This window comes from Gorilla gorilla, chromosome 18, assembly GCF_029281585.2.
Source record: "Gorilla gorilla gorilla isolate KB3781 chromosome 18, NHGRI_mGorGor1-v2.1_pri, whole genome shotgun sequence".
Taxonomy (NCBI): Eukaryota; Metazoa; Chordata; class Mammalia; order Primates; family Hominidae; genus Gorilla; species Gorilla gorilla.
Genome location: NC_073242.2, coordinates 39,020,736 through 39,046,102, shown reverse-complemented (window position 1 = coordinate 39,046,102; position 25,367 = coordinate 39,020,736).

Below are 25,367 nucleotides of genomic sequence, written 5' to 3'. Positions count from 1 at the left end.
AATGGAATGGAATGGAATGGAATGGAATGGAATGGAATGGAATCGAATGGAATCGAATGGAATGGAATGGAATGGAATGGAATGGAATGGAATGGAATGGAATGGAATGGAATGGAATGGAATCAACCCGAGTAGAACGGAATGGAATGGAATGGAATGGAATGGAATGGAATGGAATTCAATGGAATAGAATGGAATGGAATGGAATGGAATGGAATGGAATGGAATGGAATGGAATGGAATGGAATGGAATGGAATGGAATTCATTGGAATGGAATGGAATGGAATGGAATGGAATGGAATGGAATGGAATGGAAAGGAATGGAGTGGAATCGAATGGAATGGAATGGAATGGAATGGAATGGAATGGAGTGGAATAGAATGGAATCAACCCGAGTAGAACGGAAAGGAATGGAATGGTACGGAATGGAACGAACCCGAGTAGAACGGAACTGAACAGAATGGAACGGAACGGAACAGAACGGAGTGAAATGGAATGGAATGGAATCGAATGGAACCGAATGGAATGGAATGGAATGGAATGGAATGGAATGGAATGGAATGGAATGGAATGGAATCGAATGGAATAGAATGGAATGGAATGGAATGGAGTGGAATGGAATGGAATGGAATGGAATGGAATGGAATGGAATGGAATCAACCCGAGAAGAATGGAATGGAATGGAATGGAGTGGAATGGAATGGAATGGAATGGAATGGAATGGAATGGAATAAACCCGTGTAGAATGGAATGGAATTCAATGGAATAGAATGGAATGGAATGGAATTCAATGGAATAGAATGGAATGGAATGGAATGGAATGGAATGGAATGGAATGGAATGGAATGGAATGGAATTCATTGGAATGGAATGGAATGGAATGGAATGGAATGGAATGGAATGGAATGGAATGGAAAGGAATGGAGTGGAATCGAATGGAATGGAATGGAATGGAATGGAATGGAGTGGAATAGAATGGAATCAACCCGAGTAGAACGGAATGGAATGGAATGGAACGGAATGGAACGAACCCGTGTAGAACGGAACTGAACAGAACGGAACGGAACGGAACGGAACGGAGTGAAATGGAATGGAATGGAATCGAATGGAACCGAATGGAAAGGAATGGAATAGAATGGAATGGAATGGAATGGAGTTCAATGGAATGGAATGGAATGGAATGGAATGGAATGGAATGGAATGGAATGGAATCAACCCGAGTAGAACGGAATGGATTGGAATGGAATGGAATGGAATGGAATGGAATGGAATGGAATGGAACGGAATGGAACAGAACGGAATGGAACGGAACGGAACGGAACGGAATGGAATGGAATGAACCCGAGTAGAACGGAATGGAATGGAATGGAATGGAATGGAATGGAATGGAATGGAATGGAATCAACCCCAGTAGAAAGGAATGGAATGGAATGGAATGGAATGGAATGGAATGGAATGGAATGGAATGGAATGGAATGGAATGGAATGGAATGGAATGGAATGGAGTGGAATGGGATCAAATGGAATCGAATGGAATCGAATGGAATGGAATCGAATGGAATGGAATGGAATGGAATGGAATGGAATGGAATCAACCCGATTAGAATGGAATGGAAAGGAATGGAATGGAATGGAATGGAATGCAATGGAATTGAATTCAATGGAATAGAAAGGAATGGAATGGAATTGAATGGAATGGAATGGAATGGAATCGAATGGAATTGAATGGAATGGAATGGAATGGAATGGAATAGAATGGAATTAACCCGAGTAGAACGGAACGGAATGGAATGGAATGGAACGGAACGGAACGGAACGGAACCGAACGGAATGGAATGCAACGGAACGGAACGGAACGGAACGGAACGGAACGGAATGGAATGGGATGAACCAGAGTAGAACGAAATGGAATGGAATGGAATGGAATGGAATGGAATGGAATCGAATCGAATCGAATGGAATCGAACGGAATCGAATGGAATGGAATGGAATGGAATGGAATGGAATGGAATGGAATGGAATCAACCCGAGTAGAACGGAACGGAACGGAACGGAACGGAATGGAACGGAACGGAACGGAATGGAATGGAATGGAATTCAACGGAATGGAATGGAATGGAATGGAATGGAATCAACCCGAGTAGAATGGAATGGATCGGAATGGAATGGAATGGAATGGAATGAAATGGAACGGAATCGAATCGAATCAAATGGAATGGAATGGAATGGAATGGAATGGAATGGAATGGAATGGAATGGAATAGAATGGAATGGAATGGAATGGAATGGAATCAACCCGAGTAGAACGGAATGGAATGGAAAGGAATGGAATGGAATGGAATGGAATGGAATGGAATCAACCCGTGTAGAATGGAATGGATTGGAATGGAATGGAATGGAATGAAATTCAATGGAATAGAATGGAATGGAAAGGAATGGAACGGAATGGAATGGAATGGAATGGAATGGAATGGAATGGAATGGAATGGAATCGCATCGAATCGAATGGAATCGAATGGAATCGAATGGAATGGAATGGAATGGAATGGAATGGAATGGAATGGAATGGGATCAACCCGAGTAGAATGGAATGGAACGGAACGGAACGGAATGGAACAGAACGGAACGGAATGGAATGGAATGGAATTCAACGGAATGGAATGGAATGGAATCAACCCGAGTAGAATGGAATGGATCGGAATGGATTGGAATGGAATGGAATGGAATGGAACGGAATCGAATCGAATCGAATGGAATCGAATGGAATGGAATGGAATGGAATGGAAAGGAATGGAATGGAATGGAATGGAATGGAATGGAATCAACCCGAGTAGAACGGAATGGATTGGAATGGAATGGAATGGAATGGAAAGGAATGGAGTGGAATGGAATGGATTGGAATTCAATGGAATAGAATGGAATGGAAAGGAATGGAATGGAATGGAATGGAATGGAATCGAATGGAATCCAATGGAATCAAATGGAATGGAGTGGAATAGAATGGAATCAACCAGATTAGAATAGAATGGAATGGAATGGAACGGAATGGAACGAACCCGAGTAGAACGGAACTGAACGGAAAGGAACGGAACGGAACGGAACGGAACCGGGTGAAAGGGAATGGAATGGAATCGAATGGAACCGAATGGAATGGAATGGAATGGAATGGAATGGAATGGAATGGAATGCAATGGAATGGAATGGAATCAACCCGAGTAGAATGGAATGGATTGGAATGGAATGGAATGGAATGGAATGGAATGGAATGGAATGGAATCGAATGGAATGGAATGGAATGGAATGGAAAGGAATGGAATGGAATCAACCCGAGTAGAATGGAATGGATTGGAATGGAATGGAATGGAATGGAATGGAATGGAATGGAATCGAATCGAATGGAATGGAAGGGAATGCAATGGAATGGAATGGAATCAACCAGAGTGGAGTGGAGTGCAGTGGAGTGGAGTGGAGTGGAGTGGAGTGGAATGGAATGGAATGGAATGGAATGGAATGGAATGGAATGGAATGGAATGGAATAGAATGGAATCAACCCAAGTAGAACGGAATGGAATGGAATGGAATGGAATGGAACGGAATGGAACAGAACGGAATGGAAAGGAACGGAACAGAACGGAATGGAGTTTAATGAACCCGAGTATAGCGGAATGGAATGGAATGGAATGGAATAGAATGGAATGGAATGGAATCGAATCGAATCGAATGGAATCGAATGGAATGGAATGGAATGGAATGGAATGGAATGGAATGGCATCAAACCGAGAAGAACGGAATGGAATGGAATGGAGTGGAATGGAATGGAATGGAATGGAATGGAATGGAATAAACCCGAGTAGAATGGAATGGATTGGAATGGAATGGAATGGAATGGAATGGAATGGAATTCAATGGAATAGAATGGAATGGAATGGAATGGAATGGAATGGAATGGAATGGAATGGAATGGAATGGAATTCATTGGAATGGAATGGAATGGAATGGAATGGAATGGAATGGAATGGAATGGAAAGGAATGGAGTGGAATCGAATGGAATGGAATGGAATGGAATGGAATGGAGTGGAATAGAATGGAATCAACCCGAGTAGAACGGAATGGAATGGAATGGTACGGAATGGAACGAACCCGAGTAGAACGGAACTGAACACAACGGAACGGAACGGAACAGAACGGAGTGAAATGGAATGGAATGGAATCGAATGGAACCGAATGGAATGGAAAGGAATGGAATGGAATGGAATGGAATGGAATGGAATCAACCCGAGTAGAATGGAATGGATTGGAATGGAATGGAATGGAATGGAATGGAATGGAATGGAATGGAATGGAATGGAATCGAATGGAATGGAATGGAATGGAATGGAATGGAATGGAATCAACCCGAGTAGAATGGAATGGATTGGAATGGAATGGAATGGAATGGAATGGAATGGAATGGAATGGAATGGAATCGAATCGAATGGAATGGAAAGGAATGGAATGGAATGGAATGGAATCAACCAGAGTGGAGTGGAGTGCAGTGGAGTGGAGTGGAGTGGAGTGGAGTGGAATGGAATGGAATGGAATGGAATGGAATGGAATTGAATGGAATAGAATGGAATCAACCCAAGTAGAACGGAATGGAATGGAATGGAATGGAATGGAACGGAATGGAACAGAACGGAATGGAAAGGAACGGAACAGAACGGAATGGAGTTTAATGAACCCGAGTATAGCGGAATGGAATGGAATGGAATGGAATAGAATGGAATGGAATGGAATGGAATCGAATCGAATGGAATCGAATGGAATGGAATGGAATGTAATGGAATGGAATGGAATGGCATCAAACCGAGAAGAACGGAATGGAATGGAATGGAGTGGAATGGAATGGAATGGAATGGAATGGAATGGAATAAACCCGTGTAGAATGGAGTGGATTGGAATGGAATGGAATGGAATGGAATGGAATTCAATGGAATAGAATGGAATGGAATGGAATGGAATGGAATGGAATGGAATGGAATGGAATGGAATGGAATGGAATGGAATTCATTGGAATGGAATGGAATGGAATGGAATGGAATGGAATGGAATGGAAAGGAATGGAGTGGAATCGAATGGAATGGAATGGAATGGAATGGAATGGAATGGAGTGGAATAGAATGGAATCAACCCGAGTAGAACGGAATGGAATGGAATGGTACGGAATGGAACGAACCCGAGTAGAACGGAACTGAACAGAACGGAACGGAACGGAACAGAACGGAGTGAAATGGAATGGAATGGAATCGAATGGAACCGAATGGAATGGAATGGAATGGAATGGAATGGAATGGAATGGAATCGAATCGAATCGAATCGAATCGAATGGAATCGACCCGAGTAGAATGGAATTGATTGGAATGGAATGGAATGGAATGGAATCGAATGGAATAGAATGGAATGGAATGGAATGGAATGGAATGGAATGGAATGGAATGGAATGGAATGGAATGGAATGGAGTGGAATGGAATGGAATGGAATCAACCCGAGTGGAGTGGAGTGGAGTGGAGTGGAGTGCAGTGGAGTGGAGTGGAGTGGAATGGAATGGAATGGAATGGAATGGAATGGAATGGAATAGAATGGAATCAACCCGAGTAGAATGGAATGGAATGGAATGGAATGGAATGGAAAGGAATGGAACAGAACGGAATGGAAAGGAACAGAACAGAACGGAATGGAGTTTAATGAGCCCGAGTAGAACGGAATGGAATGGAATGGAATGGAATGGAATGGAATGGAATGGAATCGAATCGAATCGAATGGAATCGAATGGAATGGAATGGAATGGAATGGAATGGAATGGAATCAACCCGAGAAGAATGGAATGGAATGGAATGGAGTGGAATGGAATGGAATGGAATGGAATGGAATGGAATGGAATAAACCCGTGTAGAAAGGAATGGATTGGAATGGAATGCAATGGAATGGAATGGAATTCAATGGAATAGAATGGAATGGAATGGAATTCAATGGAATAGAATGGAATGGAATGGAATGGAATGGAATGGAATGGAATGGAATGGAATGGAATGGAATTCATTGGAATGGAATGGAATGGAATGGAATGGAATGGAATGGAATGGAAAGGAATGGAGTGGAATCGAATGGAATGGAATGGAATGGAATGGAATGGAGTGGAATAGAATGGAATCAACCCGAGTAGAACGGAATGGAATGGAATGGAACGGAATGGAACGAACCCGTGTAGAACGGAACTGAACAGAACGGAACGGAACGGAACGGAACGGAGTGAAATGGAATGGAATGGAATCGAATGGAAACGAATGGAATGGAATGGAATAGAATGGAATGGAATGGAATGGAGTTCAATGGAATGGAATGGAATGGAATGGAATGGAATGGAATGGAATGGAATGGAATGGAATCAACCCGAGTAGAACGGAATGGACTGGAATGGAATGGAATGGAATGGAATGGAATGGAATGGAATGGAATGGAATGGAACGGAATGGAACAGAACGGAATGGAACGGAACGGAACGGAACGGAATGGAATGGAATGAACCCGAGTAGAACGGAATGGAATGGAATGGAATGGAATGGAATGGAATGGAATGGAATGGAATCAACCCCAGTAGAAAGGAATGGAATGGAATGGAATGGAATGGAATGGAATGGAATGGATTGGAATGGAATGGAATGGAATGGAATGGAATGGAGTGGAATGGGATCAAATGGAATCGAATGGAATCGAATGGAATGGAATCGAATGGAATGGAATGGAATGGAATGGAATGGAATGGAATGGAATGGAATGGAATCAACCCGATTAGAACGGAATGGAATGGAATGGAATGGAATGGAATGGAATGCAATGGAATGGAATTCAATAGAATAGAAAGGAATGGAATGGAATTGAATGGAATGGAATGGAATGGAATCGAATGGAATTGAATGGAATGGAATGGAATTAACCCGAGTAGAACGGAACGGAATGGAATGGAATGGAACGGAACGGAACGGAACGGAACCGAACGGAATGGAATGCAACCGAACGGAACGGAACGAAACGGAACGGAACGGAACGGAATGGAATGGAATCAACCCGAGTAGAACGGAATGGAATGAAATGGAACGGAATGGAACAGAACGGAATGGAACGGAACAGAACGGAACGGAATGGAATGGAATGAACCAGAGTAGAACGGAATGGAATGGAATGGAATGGAATGGAATGGAATCGAATCGAATGGAATCGAATGGAATCGAATGGAATCGAATGGAATGGAATGGAATGGAATGGAATGGAATGGAATGGAATGGAATGGAATGGAATGGAATGGAATCAACCCGAGTAGAACGGAACGGAACGGAACGGAACGGAATGGAACGGAACGGAACGGAATGGAATGGAATGGAATTCAACGGAATGGAATGGAATGGAATGGAATGGAATCAACCCGAGTAGAATGGAATGGATCGGAATGGAATGGAATGGAATGGAATGAAATGGAACGGAATCGAATCGAACCAAATGGAATCGAATGGAATGGAATGGAATGGAATGGAATGGAATAGAATGGAATGGAATGGAATGGAATGGAATCAACCCGAGTAGAACGGAATGGAATGGAATGGAATGGAATGGAATGGAATGGAATGGAATGGAATGGAATGGAATCAACCCGTGTAGAATGGAATGGATTGGAATGGAATGGAATGGAATGAAATTCAATGGAATAGAATGGAATGGAAAGGAATGGAACGGAATGGAATAGAATGGAATTCAATGGAATAGAATGCAATGGAATGGAATGGAATGGAATGGAATGGAATCGAATGGAATCGAATGGAATCGAATGGAATGGAGTGGAATAGAATGGAATGGAATGGAATGGAATGGAATCTACCCGACTAGAACGGAATGGAATGGAATGGAATGGAAAGGAATGGAATGGAATGGAATGGAATGGAATGGAATGGAATGGAATGGAATGGAATTCAATGGAATAGAATAGAATGGAACGGAATAGAATAGAATGGAATGGAATGGAATGGAATGGAATGGAATGGAATGGAATGGAATGGAATGGAATCGAATGGAATTGAATGGAATCGAATGGAATGGAATGGAATAGAATAGAATCAACTCGAGTAGAACGGAATGGAATGGAATGGAATGGAATGGAATGGAATGGAATGGAATGGAATGGAATGGAATGGAATGGAAGGGAATGGAATGGAATTCAATGGAATAGAATGGCATGGAATGGAATGGAATGGAATGGAATGGAATGGAATGGAATGGAATGGAATGGAATCAACCCGTGTAGAATGGAATGGATTGGAATGGAATGGAATGGAATGGAATTCAATGGAATAGAATGGAATGGAATGGAATGGAATGGAATGGAATGGAATGCAATGGAATGGAATGGAATGGAATGGAATTCAATGGAATAGAATGGAATGGAATGGAATGGAATGGAATGGAATGGTATGGAATGGAATCGAATGGAATCGAATGGAATCGAATGGAATGGAGTGGAATAGAATGGAATCAACGCGAGTAGAACGGAATGGAATGGAATGGAACGGAATGGAACGAACCCGAGTAGAACGGAACTGAACGGAATGGAATGGAATGGAATGGAATGGAATGGAATGGAATGGAATGGAACGGAACGGAGCAGAACGGAACCCAACGGAATGGAATGGAATGGAATGATCAACCCGAGTAGAATGGAATGGAATGGAATGGAATGGAATGGAATGGAATGGAATGGAATGGAACGAACCCGAGTAGAACGGAACGGAATGGAACGGAACGGAATGGAGTGAAATGGAATGGAATGGAATCGAATGGAATCGAATGGAATGGAACGGAATGGAATGGAATGGAATGGAATGGAATGGAATGGAATGGAATGGAATCAACCCGAGTAGAATGGAATGGATTGGAATGGAATGGAATGGAATCGAATGGAATCGAATGGAATAGAATGGAATGGAATGGAATGGAATGGAATGGAATGGAATGGAATGGAATGGAATGGAATGGAATGGAATTCACCCGAGTAGAACGGAATGGAATGGAATGGATTGGAATGGAATGGAATGGAATGGAATCAACCCGTGTAGAATGGAATGGAATGGAATGGAATGGAATGGAATGGAATGGAATGGAATGGAATGGAATGGAATGGAATGGAATCGAATGGAGTCGAATGGAATCGAATGGAATGGAGTAGAATAGAATGGAATCAACCCGAGTAGAACGGAATGGAATGGAATGGAACGGAGTGGAACGAACACAAGTACAACGGAAATGAACGGAACGGAACGGAACGGAACGGAACGGAGTGAAATGGAATGGAATGGAATCGAATGGAAAAGAATGGAATGGAATGGAATGGAATGGAATGGAATGGAATGGAATGGAATGGAATGGAATCAACCCGAGTAGAATGGAATGGGTTGGAATGGAATGGAATGGAATGGAATGGAATGGAATGGAATGCAATGGAATGGAATGGAATGGAATGGAATCAACCCGAGTGGAGTGGAGTGGAGTGGAGTGGAGTGGAGTGCAGTGGAGTGGAGTGGAGGGGAGTGGAGTGGAATGGAATGGAATGGAATGGAATGGAATGGAATAGAATGGAACAGAACGGAATGGAACCGAACGGAACGGAACGGAATGGAATGGAATGAACCCGAGTAGAACGGAATGGAATGGAATGGAATGGAATGGAATCGAATCGAATGGAATGGAATCGAATCGAAAGGAATCTAATGGAATCGAATGGAATGGAATGGAATGGAATGGAATCAACCCGAGTAGAACGGAATGGAATGGAATGGAATGGAATGCAATGGAATGGAATGGAATGGAATGGAATGCAATGCAATGGAATGGAATGGAATGGAATGGAGTGGAATGGAATGGAATGGAATGGAATGGAATGGAATGGAATGGAATGGAATGGAATCAACCTGAGTAGAACGGAATGGAATGGAATGGAATGGAATGGAACGGAATGGAACAGAACGGAATGGAACGGAACGGAACGGAACGGAATGGAATGGAATGAACCCGAGTAGAACGGAATGGAATGGAATGGAATGGTATGGAATGGAATGGAATGGAATCGAATCGAATGGAATGGAATGGAATGGAATGGAATAGAATAGAATCAACCCGAGTAGAACGGAATGGAATGGAATGGAATGGAACGGAACAGAACGGAATGGAGTGAAATGGAAAGGAATGGAATCGAATGGAATCGAATGGAATGGAAAGGAATGGAATGGAATGGAATGGAATGGAATGGAATGGAATGGAATGGAACGAACCCGAGTAGAACGGAACGGAACGCAACGGAACGGAACGGAATGGAGTGAAATGGAATGGAATGGAATCGAATGGAATCGAATGGAATGTAATGGAATGTAATGGAATGGAATGGAATCGAATGGAATCGAATGGAATCGAATGGAATGGAATGGAATGGAATGGAATGGAAAGGAATCAACCCGAGCAGAACGGAATGGAATGGATTGGAATGGAATGGAATGGAATGGAATTTAATGGAATGGAATCAACCCGTGCAGAATGGAATGGATTGGAATGGAATGGAATGGAATGGAATTCAATGGAATAGAATGGAATGGAATGGAATGGAATGGAATCGAATGGAATGGAATGGAATGGAATGGAATGGAATGGAATGGAATGGAATGGAATGGAATGGAATTCAATGGAATAGAATGGAATGGAATGGAATGGAATGGAATCGAATGGAATTGAATGGAATCGAATGGAATGGAATGGAATAGAATGGAATCAACCCGAGTAGAACGGAACGGAACGGAATGGAATGGAATGGAATACAATGGAATGGAATGGAATGGAATGGAATGGAATGGAATGGAATGGAATGGAATGGAATGGAATGGAATGCAATGGAATGGAACGGAATGGAACGGAACGGAATGGAACGGAATGGAGTGAAGTGGAATGGAATGGAATGGAATGGAATCGAATGGAATGGAATGGAATGGAATGGAATGGAATGGAATGGAATGGAATGGAACGAACCCGAGTAGAACGGAACGGAACGGAACGGAACGGAACGGAATGGAGTGAAATGGAATGGAATGGAATCGAATGGAATCGAATGGAATGGAATGGAATGGAATGGAATGGAATGGAATGGAATGGAATGGAATCGAATGGAATCGAATGGAATCGAATGGAATGGAATGGAATGGAATGGAATGGAATGGAATGGAATGGAATGGAATGGAATCAAACCGAGTAGCACGGAATGGAATGGAATGGAATGGAATGGAATGGAATGGAATGGAATGGAATGGAAACAACCCGTGTAGAATGGAATGGATTGGAATGGAATGGAATGGAATGGAATGGAATGGAATGGAATGGAATGGAATGGAATGGAATGGAATGGAACCGAATGGAATGGAATGGAATGGAATGGAAAGGAATGGAATGGAATGGAATTGAATGGAATCAACCCGAGTAGAATGGAATGGATTGGAATGGAATGGAATGGAATGGAATGGAATGGAATGGAATGGAATGGAATCGAATGGAATCGAAAGGAATCGAAAGGAATGGAATGGAATAGAATGGAATCAACACGAGTAGAACGGAATGGAATGGATTGGAATGGAAAGGAATGGAATGGAACGGAACGGAACGGAACGCAAGGGAATGGAACGGAACGGAACGGAAGGGAACGGAACAGAATGGAATGGAATGGAATCAACCCGAGTAGAACGGAATGGAATGGAAAGGAATGGAATGGAACGGAATGGAACAGAACGGAATGGAACGGAATGGAACGGAACGGAATGGAATGGAATGAACCCGAGTAGAACGGAATGGAATGGAATGGAATGGAATGGAATGGGATCGAATCGAATGGAATCGAATGGAATCGTATAGAATGGAATGGAATGGAATGGAATCAACCCGAGTAGAACGGAACGGAACGGAACGGAATGGAACGGAACGGAACGGAGTGGAATGGAATTCAATGGAATAGAATGGAGTGGAATGGAATGGAATGGCATGGAATGGAATCGAATGGAATTGAATGGAATCGAATGGAATGGAATGGAATAGAAAGGAATCAACCCGAGTAGAACGGAACGGAACGGAATGGAATGGAATGGAATGGAATGGAATGGAATGGAATGGAACGGAACGGAACGCAACGGAATGGAATGGAATGGAATGATCAACCCGAGTGAAACGGAATGGAATGGAATGGAATGGAATGGAATGGAATGGAATGGAATGGAATCAACCCGAGTAGAACGGAATGGAATGGAATGGAATGGAATGTAACGGAATGGAACAGAACGGAATGGAACGGAACGGAACGGAACGGAATGGAATGGAATGAACCCGAGTAGAACGGAATGGAATGGAATGGAATGGAATGGAATGGAATGGAATGGAATGGAATGGAATGGAATGGAATGGACAGGAATGGAATGGAATCGAATGGAATCGAATGGAATGGAAGGGAATGGAATGGAATGGAATGGAATGGATTCAACCCAAGTAGAACGGAATGGAATGGAATGGAATGGAATGGAATGGAATGGAATGGAATGGAATGGAATGGAATGGAATGGAATTCAATGGAATAGAATGGAATGGAATGGAATGGAATGGAATGGAATGCAATGGAATGGAATCGAATGGAATTCAATAGAATGGAATGGAATGGAATGGAATAGAATGGATTCAACCCGAGTAGAACGGAATGGAATGGAATGGAATGGAATGGAATGGAATGGAATGGAATGGAACGGAACGGAACGGAACCGAACAGAACACAACGGATCGGAACAGAACGGAACGGAATGGAATGGAATGGAATGGAATCAACCCGAGTAGAACGGAATGGAATGGAATGGAATGGAATGGAATGGAATGGAACGGAATGGAACAGAACGGAATGGAATGGAACGGAACGGAACGGAATGGAATGGAATGAACCCGAGTAGAACGGAATGGAATGGAATGGAATGGAATTTATTGGAATGGAATCGAATCGAATCGAATGGAATTGAATGGAATCGAATGGAATGGAATGGAATGGAATAGAAAGGAATGGAATGGAATGGAATCAACCCGAGTAGAACGGAACGGAACGGAACGGAACGGAACGGCACGGAATGGAATGGAATTCAGTGGCATAGAATGTAATGGAATGGAATGGAATGGAAAGGAATGGAATAGAATCGAATGGAATTGAATGGAATGGAATGGAATGGAATGAAATAGAATGGAATCAAACCGAGTAGAACGGAACGGAACGGAATGGAATGGAATGGAATGGAATGGAATGGAATGGAATGGAACGGAACGGAACGGAACGCAACGCAACGCAACGGAACGGAATGGAATGGAATGATCAACCCGAGTAGAATGGAATGGAATGGAATGGAATGGAATGGAATGGAACGAACCCGAGTAGAATGGAACTGAACGGAACGGAACGGAACGGAACGGAACGGAGTGAAATGGAATGGAATGGAATCGAATGGAACCGAATGGAATGGAATGGAATGGAATGGAATGGAATGGAATGGAATGGAATGGAATGGAATGGAATGGAATGGAATGGAATCAACCCGAGTAGAATGGAATGGATTGGAATGGAATGGAATGGAATGGAATGGAATGGAATGGAATGGAATGGAATGGAATCGAATGGAATGGAATGGAATGGAATGGAATGGAATGGAATGGAATGGAATGGAATCAACCTGAGTAGAATGGAATGGATTGGAATGGAATGGAATGGAATGGAATGGAATGGAATGGAATGGAATGGAATCGAATGGAATGGAAAGGAATGGAATGGAATGGAATGGAATGGAATCAACCAGAGTGGAGTGGAGTGCAGTGGAGTGGAGTGGAGTGGAGTGGAGTGGAATGGAATGGAATGGAATGGAATGGAATGGAATAGAATGGAATCAACCCGAGTAGAACGGAATGGAATGGAATGGAATGGAATGGAATGGAATGGAATGGAATGGAATGGAATGGAATCAAATCGAATGGAATCGAATGGAATGGAATGGAATGGAATGGAATGGAATCAACCCGAGAAGAACGGAATGGAATGGAATGGAGTGGAATGGAATGTAATGGAATGGAATGGAATGGAATAAACCCGTGTAGAATGGAATGGATTGGAATGGAATGGAATGGAACGGAATGGAATGGAACGGAATCAACCCGAGTAGAAAGGAATGTATTGGAATGGAATGGAATGGAATGGAATGGAATGGAATGGAATGGAATCGAATGGAATGGAATGGAATGGAATGGAATGGAATGGAATGGAATGGAATGGAATTGAATGGAATGCAATGGAATTGAATCAACCCGTGTAGAATGTAATGGATTGGAATGGAATGGAATGGAATGGAATGGAATGGAATGGAATGGAATGGAATGGAATGGAATGCAATGGAATGGAATGGAATGGAATTCAATGGAACTGAATGGAGTGGAATGGAATGGAATGGAATGGAATGGAATGGAATGGAATCGAATGGAATTGAATGCAATCGAATGGAATGGAATGGAATAGATTGGAGTCAACACGAGTAGATCGGAATGGAATGGAATGGAATGGAATGGAATGGAATGGAATGGAACGGAACGGAACGGAACGGAACGGAAGGCAACGCAACGCAATGCAACGGAACGGAACGGAATGGAACGGAATGGAATGGAATGGAATAAACACGAGTAGAACGGAGTGGAATGGAATGGAATGGAATGGAGTGGAATGGAATGGAATCGAATCGAATCGAATGGAATCGAATGGAATGGAATGGAATGGAATGGAATGGAATCGAATCGAATCGAATCGAATCGAATCGAATGGAATCGAATGGAATGGAATGGAATGGAATGGAATGGAATGGAATGGAATGGAATCAACCCGAGTTGAACGGAATGGAATGCAATGGAATGGAAGGGAATGCAATGGAATGGAATTGAATGGAATAGAATGCAATGGAATGGAATTGAATGGAATGGAATGGAATGGAATCGAATGGAATTGAATGGAATAGAGTGGAATGGAATGGAATAGAATGGAATCAACCCGAGTAGAACGGAACGGAATGGAATGGAATGGAATGGAATGGAATGGAATGGAATGGAATGGAACGGAACGGAACGGAACCGAACGGAATGGAACGCAATGTAACGGAACGGAACGGAACGGAACGGAATGGAAAGGAATCAACCCGAGTAAAACGGAATGGAATGGAATGGAGCGGAATGGAACAGAACGGAATGGAACGGAACGGAACGGAACGGAATGGAATGGAATGAACCCCAGTAGAACGGAATGCAATGGAATGGAATGGAATGGAATGGAATCGAATCGATTCGAATGGAATCGAATGGAATGGAATGGAATGGAATGGAATGGAATGGAATGGAATGGAATGGAATGGAATGGAATGGAATCAACCCGAGTAGAACGGAACGGAACGGAACGGAACGGAATGGAACGGAACGGAACGTAATGGAATGGAATGGAATTCAACGGAATGGAATGGAATGGAATGGAATGGAATCAACCCGAGTAGAATGGAATGGATCGGAATGGAATGGAATGGAATGGAAAGGAATCGAATCGAATCGAATGGAATCGAATGGAATGGAATGGAATGGAATGGAATGGAATGGAATGGAATCAACCCGAGTAGAACGGAATGGAATGGAATGGAATGGAATGGAATGGAATGGAATGGAATGGAATGGAATCAACCCGTGTAGAATGGAATGGATTGGAATGGAATGGAACGGAATGGAATTCAATGGAATAGAATGGAATGGAAAGGAATGGAATGGAATGGAATGGAATGGAATGGAATGGAATGGAATGGAATGGAATGGAATTCAATGGAATAGAATGGAATGGAATTCAATGGAATGGAATGGAATGGAATGGAATGGAATGGAATGGAATGGAATCGAATGGAATCGAATGGAATCGAAAGGAATGGAGTGGAATAGAATGGAATAAACCCGATTAGAATGGAATGGAATGGAATGGAATGGAATGGAACGAACCTGAGTAGAACGGAAATGAACGGAACGGAACGGAACGGAACGGAACGGAGTGAAATGGAATGGAATGGAATCGAATGGAACCGAATGGAATGGAATGGAATAGAATGGAATGGAATGGAATGGAATGGAATGGAATCAACCCGAGTAGAATGGAATGGATTGGAATGGAATGGAATGGAATGGAATGGAATGGAATGGAATGGAATGGAATGGAATGGAATGGAATCGAATGCAATGGAATGGAATGGAATGGAATGGAATGGAATGGGATGGAATGGAATGGAATGGAATGGAATCAACCCGAGTAGAATGGAATCGATTGGAATGCTATGGAGTGGAATGGAATGGAATGGAATGGAATGGAATAGAATGGAATGGAATGGAATGGAATGGAATGGAATGGAATGGAATGGAATGGAATGGAATCAACCAGAGTGGAGTGGAGTGGAGTGGAGAGGAGTGGAGTGGAGTGGAGTGGAGTGGAGTGGAGTGGAATGGAATGGCATGGAATGGAATGGAATAGAATGGAATCAACGCGAGTAGAACGGAATGGAATGGAATGGAATGGAATGGAATGGAACGGAATGGAACAGAACGGAATGGAACGGAACGGAACGGAACGGAATGGAGTTTAATGAACCCGAGTAGAACGGAATGGAATGGAATAGAAAGGAATGGAATGGAATGGAATGGAATGGAATGGAATGGAATGGAATGGAATGGAATGGAATGGAATCAACCCGAGAAGAACGGAATGTAATGGAATGGAGTGGAATGGAATGGAATGGAATGGAATGGAATGGAATAAACCCGTGTAGAATGGAATGGATTGGAATGGAATGGAATGGAATGGAATGGAATGGAATTCAATGGAATAGAATGGAATCGAATGGAAGGGAATGGAATGGAATGGAATGGAATGGAATGGGAAGGAATGGAATCGAATCGAATGGAAACGAATGGAATGGAATGGAATGGAATGGAATGGAATGGAATGGAATGGAATGGAATGGAATCAACCCGAGTAGAAGGGAATGGAATGGAATGGAATGGAATGGAATGGAATGGAATGGAATGGAATGGAATGGAATGGAATGGAATGGAATGCAATCAACCCGAGTAGAACGGAATGGAATGGAATGGAATGGAATGGAATGGAATGGAATGGAATGGAATGGAAGGGAATTGAATGGAATTCAATGGAATAGAATGGAATGGAATGGAATGGAATGGAATGGAATGGAATGGAATGGAATGGAATCGAATCGAATGGAATCGAATGGAATCGAAAGGAATGGAATGGAATAGAATGGAATCAACCCGAGTAGATCGGAATGGAATAGAATGGAATGGAATGGAACGGAATGGAACGCAACGGAACGGAACACAACGCAACGGAACGGAACGGAACGGAACGGAACGGAACGGAATGGAATGGAATGGAATGGAATCAACCCGAGTAGAATGGAATGGAATGGAATGGAATGGAATGGAATGGAATGGAACGGAATGGAACAGAACGGAATGGAACGGAATGGAACGGAACGGAATGGAATGGAGTGAAATGGAATGGAATGGAATCGAATGGAATGGAATAAACCCGTGTAGAATGGAGTGGATTGGAATGGAATGGAATGGAATGGAATGGAATGGAATGGAATTCAATGGAATAGAATGGAATGGAATGGAATGGAATGGAATGGAATGGAATGGAATGGAATGGAATGGAATAGAATGGAATGGAATGGAATGGAATTGAATGGAATGGAATTCATTGGAATAGAATTGAATGGAATGGAATGGAATGGAATGGAATGGAATGGAATCGAATGCAATCGAATGGAATCGAATGGAATTTAGTGGAATAGAATGGAATCAACCCGAGTAGAACGTAATGGAATGGATTGGAACGGAATGGAACGAACCCGTGTAGAACGGAACTGAACAGAACGGAACGGAACGGAACGGAACGGAGTGAAATGGAATGGAATGGAATCGAATGGAACCGAATGGAATGGAATGGAATGGAATGGAATGGAATGGAATGGAATGGAATGGAATGGAATGGAATCAACCCGAGTAGAATGGAATGGATTGGAATGGAATGGAATGGAATGGAATCGAATGGAATAGAATGGAATGGAATGGAATGGAATGGAATGGAATGGAATGGAATGGAATGGAATGGAATCATCCCGAGTGGAGTGGAGTGGAGTGGAGTGCAGTGGAGTGGAGTGGAGTGGAATGGAATGGAATGGAATGGAATGGAATGGAATAGAATGGAATCAACCCGAGTAGAACGGAAAGGAATGGAATGGAATGGAATGGAATGGAACGGAATGGAACAGAACGGAATGGAACGGAACGGAACGGAACGGAATGGAATGGAATGAACCCGAGTAGAACGGAATGGAATGGAATGGAATGGAATGGAATGGAATGGAATGGAATGGAATCGAATTGAATGGAATCGAATGGAATCGAATGGAATGGAATGGAATTCAATGGAATAGAATGGAATGGAATGGAATGGAATGGAATGGAATGGAATGGAATGGAATGGAATGGAACGAACCCGAGTAGAACGGAACGGAACGGAACGGAACGGAATGGAATGGAATGGAGTGAAATGGAATGGAATGGAATCGAATGTAATGGAATGGAATGGAATGGAATGGAATGGAATGGAATGGAATGGAATGGAATGGAATGGAATGGAATCAACCCGAGGATAATGGAATGGACTGCAATGGAAGGGAATCTAATGTAATGGAATGGAATGGAATGGAATGGAATGGAATGGAATGGAATCAACCCGAGTAGAACGGAATGGAATGGAATGGAATGGAATGGAATGGAATGGAATGGAATGGAATGGAACGGAATGGAATGGAATCGAATCGAATGGAATCGAATGGAACCGAATGGAATGGAATGGAATGGAATGGAATGGAATGGAATGCAACGGAATGGAATGGAATCAACCCGAGTAGAACGGAATGGAATGGAATGGAATGGAATGGAACGGAACGGAACGGAACGGAACGGAACGGAACGCAACGCAACGGAACGCAACGGAACGGAACGGAACGGAATGGAGTCAAATGGAATGGAATGGCATCGAATGGAATGGAATGGAATGGAATGGAATGGAATGGAATGGTATGGAATGGAATGGAATCGAATCGAATGGAATCGAATGGAACCGAATGGAATGGAATGGAACGGAATGGAACGGAATGGAATGGAATGGAATGGAATGGAATGGAATGGAATGGAATGGAATGGAATCAACCCGAGTAGAATGGAATGGAATGGAATGGAATGGAATGGAATGGAATGGAATCAACCCGTGTAGAATGGAATGGATTGGAATGGAATGGAATGGAATGGAATTCAATGCAATAGAATGGAATGGAATGGAATGGAATGGAATGGAATTCAATCGAATTCAATGGAACAGAATGGAAAGAATGGAATGGAATGGAAAGAAATGGAATGGAATAGAATGGAATGGAATCGAATGGAATCGAACGGAATCGAATGGAATGGAGTGGAATAGAATGGAATCAACAAGAGTAGAACGGAATGGAATGGAATTGAACGGAATGGAATGGAATGGAATCGAATGGGATGGAATGGAATGGAATGGAATCAACCCGAGTGGAGTGGAGTGGAGTGGAGTGGAGTGGAGTGGAGTGGAGTGGAATGGAATGGAATGGAATGGAATGGAATGGAATGGAATAGAATGGAATCAACCCGAGTAGAACGGAATGGAATGGAATGGAATGGAATGGAACGGAATGGGACAGAACGGAATGGAATGGAACGAACGGAACGGAATGGAATGGAATGAACCCGAGTAGAATGGAAAGGAATGGAATGGAATGGAATGGAATGGAAACGAATCGAATGGAATCGAATGGAATGGAATAGAATGGAATGGAATGGAATGGAATGGAGTGGAATGGAATGGAATCAACCCGAGTAGAACGGAATGGAATGGAATGGAATGGAATGGAATGGAATGGAATGGAATGGAATGGAATGGAATTCAATGGAATAGAATGGAATGGAATGTAATAGAATGGAATGGAATGGAATCGATTGGAAACGAATGGAATGGAATGGAATGGAATGGAATGGAATGGAATGGAATGGAATGGAATGGAATCAACCCAAGTAGAATGGAATGGGTTGGAATGGAATGGAATGGAATGGAATGGAATGGAATGGAATGGAATGGAATGGAATGGAATCAACCCGAGTGGAGTGGAGTGGAGTGGAGGGGAGTGGAGTGGAATGGAATGGAATGGAATGGAATGGAATGGAATAGAATGGAACAGAACGGAATGGAACGGAACGGAACGGAACGGAATGGAATGGAATGAACCCGAGTAGAACGGAATGGAATGGAATGGAATGGAATGGAATGGAATCAACCCGAGTAGAACGTAATGGAATGGAATGGAATGGAATGGAATGGAATGGAATGCAATGGAATGGAATGGAATGGAATGGAATGGAATGGAATGCAATGGAATGGAATGGAATGGAATGGAATGGAATGGAATGGAAAGGAATCAACCTGAGTAGTACGGAATGGAATGGAATGGAATGGAATGGAATTCAATGGAATAGAATGGAATGGAATGGAATGGAATGGAATGGAATGGAATGGAATCGAATGGAATCGAATGGAATCGAATGGAATGGAATGGAATAGAATGGAATCAAACCGAGTAGAACGGAATGGAATGAAATGGAATGGAATGGAATGGAATGGAATGGAATGGAACGGAACGGAACGGAACGCAACGGAATGGAATGGAATGGAATGATCAACCCGAGTAGAACGGAATGGAATGGAATGGAATGGAATGGAATGGAATGGAATGGAATGGAACGAACCCGAGTAGAACGGAACAGAACGGAACGGAACGGAACAGAAAGGAACGGAATGGAACGGAATGGAGTGAAATGGAATGGAATGGAATCGAATGGAATCGAATGGACTGGAATGGAAAGAAATGCAATGGAATGGAATGGAATCGAATCGAATCGAATCGAATCGAATGGAATCGAATGGAATCGAATGGAATGTAATGTAATGGAATGGAATGGAATGGAATCGAATGGAATCGAATGGAGTCGAATGGAATGGAATGGAATGGAATGGAATCAACCCGAGTAGAACGGAATGGAATGGAATGGAATGGAATGGAATGGAATGGAATGGAATGGAATCAACCCGTGCAGAATGGAATGGATTGAAATGGAATGGAATGGAATGGAATTCAATGGAACAGAATGGAATGGAATGGAATGGAATGGAATGGAATGGAATGGAATGGAATGGAATTCAATGGAATAGAATGGAATGGAATGGAATGGAATGGAATCGAATGGAATTGAATGGAATCGAATGGAATGGAATGGAATAGAATGGAATCAACCCGAGTAGAACGGAACGGAACGGAATGGAATGGAATGGAATATAATGGAATGGAATGGAATTGAATGGAATGGAATGGAATGGAATGGAATGGAATGGAATGGAATGCAACGGAATGGAACGGAATGGAACGGAACGGAATGGAACGGAATGGAGTGAAATGGAATGGAATGGAATGAAATGGAATGGAATGGAATGGAATTGAATGGAATCAACCCGAGTAGAATGGAATGGATTGGAATGGAATGGAATGGAATGGAATGGAATGGAATGGAATCGAATGGAATCGAATGGAATCGAAAGGAATCGAATGGAATGGAATGGAATAGAATGGAATCAACACGAGTAGAACGGAATGGAATGGATTGGAATGGAATGGAATGGAATGGAACGGAACGGAACGGAACGCAAGGGAACGGAACGGAACGGAACGGAAGGGAACGGAACGGAACGGAATGGAATGGAATGGAATCAACCCGAGTAGAACGGAATGGAATGCAAAGGAATGGAATGGAACGGAATGGAACAGAACGGAATGGAACGGAACGGAACGGAACGGAATGGAATGGAATGAACCCGATTAGAACGGAATTGAATGGAATGGAATGGAATGGAATGGAATGGAATCAACCCCAGTAGAAAGGAATGGAATGGAATGGAATGGAATGGAATGGAATTCAATGGAATAGAATGGAATGGAATGGAATGGAATGGGATCGAATGGAATCGAATGGAATCGAATGGAATGGAATCGAATGGAATGGAATGGAATGGAATGGAATGGAATCAACCCGTGTAGAATGGAATGGATTGGAATGGAATGGAATGGGATGGAATTCAATGGAATAGAATGGAATGGAATGGAATTCAATGGAATAGAATGGAATGGAATGGAATGGAATGGAATGGAATGGAATGGAATGGAATGGAATGGAATGGAATGGAATTCAATGGAATAGAATGGAATGGAATGGAATGGAATGGAATGGAATGGAATAGAATGGAATGGAATGGAATGGAATCGAATGGAATCGAATGGAATCGAAAGGAATGGAGTGGAATAGAATGGAGTCAACCCGAGTAGAACGGAACTGAACGGAATGGAACGGAACGGAACGGAACGGAACGGAGTGAAATGGAATGGAATGGAATCGAATGGAACCGAATGGAATGGAATGGAATGGAATGGAATGGAATGGAATGGAATGGAAAGGAATGGAATGGAATGGAATGGAATGGAATGGAATGGAATCGAATCGAATGGAATTGAATGGAATCGAATGGAATGGAATGGAATGGAATGGAATGGAATCAACCCGAGTAGAACGGAATGGAATGGAATGGAATGGAATGGAATGGAATGGAATTCAATGGAATAGAATTGAATGGAATGGAATGGAATGGAATGGAATCGAATGGAATCGAATGGAATCGAATGGAATGGAATGGAATAGAATGGAATCAAACCGAGTATAACGGAATGGAATGGAATGGAATGGAATGGAATGGAATGGAATGGAATGGAATGGAATGGAACGAACCCGAGTAGAACGGAACAGAACGGAACGGAACGGAACAGAACGGAACGGAATGGAACGGAATGGAGTGAAATGGAATGGAATGGAATGGAACGGAACGGAACGGAACGCAAGGGAACGGAACGGAACGGAACGGAAGGGAACGGAACGGAACGGAATGGAATGGAATGGAATCAACCCGAGTAGAACGGAATGGAATGCAAAGGAATGGAATGGAACGGAATGGAACAGAACGGAATGGAACGGAACGGAACGGAACGGAATGGAATGGAATGAACCCGATTAGAACGGAATTGAATGGAATGGAATGGAATGGAATGGAATGGAATCAACCCCAGTAGAAAGGAATGGAATGGAATGGAATGGAATGGAATGGAATTCAATGGAATAGAATGGAATGGAATGGAATGGAATGGGATCGAATGGAATCGAATGGAATCGAATGGAATGGAATCGAATGGAATGGAATGGAATGGAATGGAATGGAATCAACCCGTGTAGAATGGAATGGATTGGAATGGAATGGAATGGGATGGAATTCAATGGAATAGAATGGAATGGAATGGAATTCAATGGAATAGAATGGAATGGAATGGAATGGAATGGAATGGAATGGAATTCAATGGAATAGAATGGAATGGAATGGAATGGAATGGAATGGAATGGAATAGAATGGAATGGAATGGAATGGAATCGAATGGAATCGAATGGAATCGAAAGGAATGGAGTGGAATAGAATGGAGTCAACCCGAGTAGAACGGAACTGAACGGAATGGAACGGAACGGAACGGAACGGAACGGAGTGAAATGGAATGGAATGGAATCGAATGGAACCGAATGGAATGGAATGGAATGGAATGGAATGGAATGGAATGGAATGGAATGGAATGGAAAGGAATGGAATGGAATGGAATGGAATGGAATGGAATGGAATCGAATCGAATGGAATTGAATGGAATCGAATGGAATGGAATGGAATGGAATGGAATGGAATCAACCCGAGTAGAACGGAATGGAATGGAATGGAATGGAATGGAATGGAATGGAATGGAATTCAATGGAATAGAATTGAATGGAATGGAATGGAATGGAATGGAATCGAATGGAATCGAATGGAATCGAATGGAATGGAATGGAATAGAATGGAATCAAACCGAGTATAACGGAATGGAATGGAATGGAATGGAATGGAATGGAATGGAATGGAATGGAATGGAACGAACCCGAGTAGAACGGAACAGAACGGAACGGAACGGAACAGAACGGAACGGAATGGAACGGAATGGAGTGAAATGGAATGGAATGGAATCGAATGGAATCGAATGGACTGGAATGGAAAGAAATGGAATGGAATGGAATGGAATCGAATCGAATCGAATCGAATCGAATGGAATCGAATGGAATCGAATGGAATGGAATGGAATGGAATGGAATGGAATGGAATGGAATCAACCCGAGTAGAAAGGAATGGAATGCAATGGAATGGAATGGAATGCAATGGAATGGAATTCATTGGAATAGAATGGAATGGAATGGAATTGAATGGAATGGAATGGAATGGAATCGAATGTAATTGAATGGAATCAAATGGAATGGAATGGAATAGAATGGAATTAACCCGAGCAGAACGGAATGGAATGGAATGGAATGGAATGGAATGGAATGGAATGGAATGGAATGGAACGGACCGGAACGGAACCGAACGGAATTGAATGCAACGGAACGGAACGGAACGGAACGGAACGGAACGGAACGGAATGGAATCAACCCGAGTAGAACGGAATGGAATGGAATGGAACGGAATGGAACAGAACGGAATGGAACGGAACGGAACGGAACGGAATGGAATGGAATGAACCCGAGTAGAACGGAATAGAATGGAATGGAATGGAATGGAATGGAATGGAATGGAATGGAATGGAATGGAATCGCATCGAATCGAATGGAATCGAATGGAATGGAATGGAATGGAATGGAATGGAATGGAATGGAATAGAATGGAATGGAATGGAATGGAATGGAATCAACCCGAGTAGGGCGGAATGGAACGGAACGGAACGGAACGGAACGGAACGGAACGGAACGGAATGGAATGGAATGGAATTCAACGGAATGGAATGGAATGGAATGGAATGGAATCAACCCGAGTAGAATGGAATGGATCGGAATGGAATGGAATGGAATGGAATGGAATGGAATGGAATCGAATCGAATCGAATGGAATCGAA